Source organism: Botryllus schlosseri, unplaced genomic scaffold (genome assembly GCF_051294905.1).
Source record: "Botryllus schlosseri isolate E-star unplaced genomic scaffold, Bs_hap1 Bs17a, whole genome shotgun sequence".
Taxonomy (NCBI): domain Eukaryota; kingdom Metazoa; phylum Chordata; class Ascidiacea; order Stolidobranchia; family Styelidae; genus Botryllus; species Botryllus schlosseri.
Window position 1 is genome coordinate 733,748 of NW_027648626.1, and position 1,722 is coordinate 735,469.

Below are 1,722 nucleotides of genomic sequence, written 5' to 3' on the forward strand. Positions count from 1 at the left end.
ATGAATAAATATTAGGCTTATTATAAGTCCTCTTGTTGATTCAATATTCTTATTTAGGTATAAGAATTAAAAAACCCGAATGGAAAGAGCTGTTCTGCACCAGGGGATTCGCATTCATGATGCAGCAACAGCTACTGATGATTTACAACAGGGCTAAGGGAAACCTGCAGCGCTACCTACTCCGGAATTCCAACTCCGGAAGTTTGTACCAAATATGCCAGCCAATACCTTTGGCACTGCTAAAAGACGATCTGCTGCCGCGCCTCGAGCAGGGGCCATGCTATTCTTCTCTGTATCGTTCCAATTTTAGTATGTATACCGCCAAAACAATTAAATTAAAAGAAAAAAAGTTCATAAAGAATGGAGACACCGAAATCAAGAGAGAACAAGCTAGAATAATACTCGCAATATATAAACAGAAGATGATACAACACAGGAAAAAAATAGATCAAGAAAACCAGATGGAACAAAAAGAAAAGGTAGTCAAAGTGATCTACAATCAAACATGTAGAACTCTGAAAATTATATTAGGAATACGAAATGAGCTAACAAAAGAACTAGATGAACTTAAACTAACTTGCGTTGGACTTGCTTTAGCTTACCCAACGTTTTTCGTGGCCGCTTCCCCCAAAAATAATAAATAAAAAATTGTAACCAAGACCCCGAGCCGGAGGCAGCCCAAATATTGAGAGAGGGCTGCTGAACGCCGGCGGATACGGAGAGCCTAAAAAAAGTCAATCTCACTTTTATGGTTTTGACTCGAGTCAAGTCGAGTCATTTTCAATTCCCCACCGAGTCAAGTTCGAGTCCAAGTCATCGAGCAGAGGTTCGAGTCCGAGTCATATTATTATTACTCGAGTCTGAGTCTAAGTCACTGTATTGACTGTTCAGTGTCCAGTTAAAGTCTTGCTAAACCCACTTTTATAACTCTGTTTGGTGATATCAAATGGTTTGCACTATAAGATTTTCCTCACTTTTAGCAGTTTCTGGTTGCATTTCCAAGTATACTATGTAGTACCAATAGACGAAGTATTAATATGGTGGTTTCGTTAATATTCTTCGAAATTACAATGAAATGTCGGTCTCGGCTGTCCGAGTCTTGAGTCATGCGCAATGACTCGAGTCCAAATCGAGTCAATACACAGATTGACTCGAGACGAATCGAGTCATTTCCGTATTTTGAGAAAATGACTCTAGTCAAGTCTAGTCTTCAGAAAATCGTGACTCGAGTCGGACTCGAGTCATTACAACCCTGGCCAAATGTATCAACGGCGGCATTCCAATGATATAATAATCCCATACCACCAATATCCTCCGTCGCTTTGCCAACAATTTCGACGAGGATTACAAGGGAATATAAGCTTACGTCTTAACGGACTAGGCCAGACCGGACAATGTATTCGGAGTCTGAGTATCGAGCAGATTGTAAGACGGGTTTCTATACTTGCTACCGATATTATCCCATTGACAAGTTATATAGCAGTAGCCAAAACCCAAATCGCACAGATTTGGTTTTTATAATACAAGAAACATATGAAGTCAAGATTGATCCCGTACGCCTGCTAGATTTTTTTTACATCAGACAACGATATCAATTTCATTGAGTAATTGAATAAGCATCATTCGCTGACTTTGTGTAGTGTATTTCGCTCTTGATATTGTGTGATTGCGGGTCCATCTCGCAGCAGAGAGTCACTAAATACTCAGTAACGGAAAGCTGGA

The 1,722-nt window shown here is 39.9% G+C and overlaps 1 pseudogene; it reads right to left on the reverse strand.

Moving 5' to 3' along the window:
- Positions 1–262: 262 nt before the first annotated feature.
- LOC145459801 (U6 spliceosomal RNA) lies at positions 263–331 on the reverse strand (annotated as a pseudogene).
- Between the last annotated feature and the right edge of the window lie 1,391 nt (positions 332–1,722).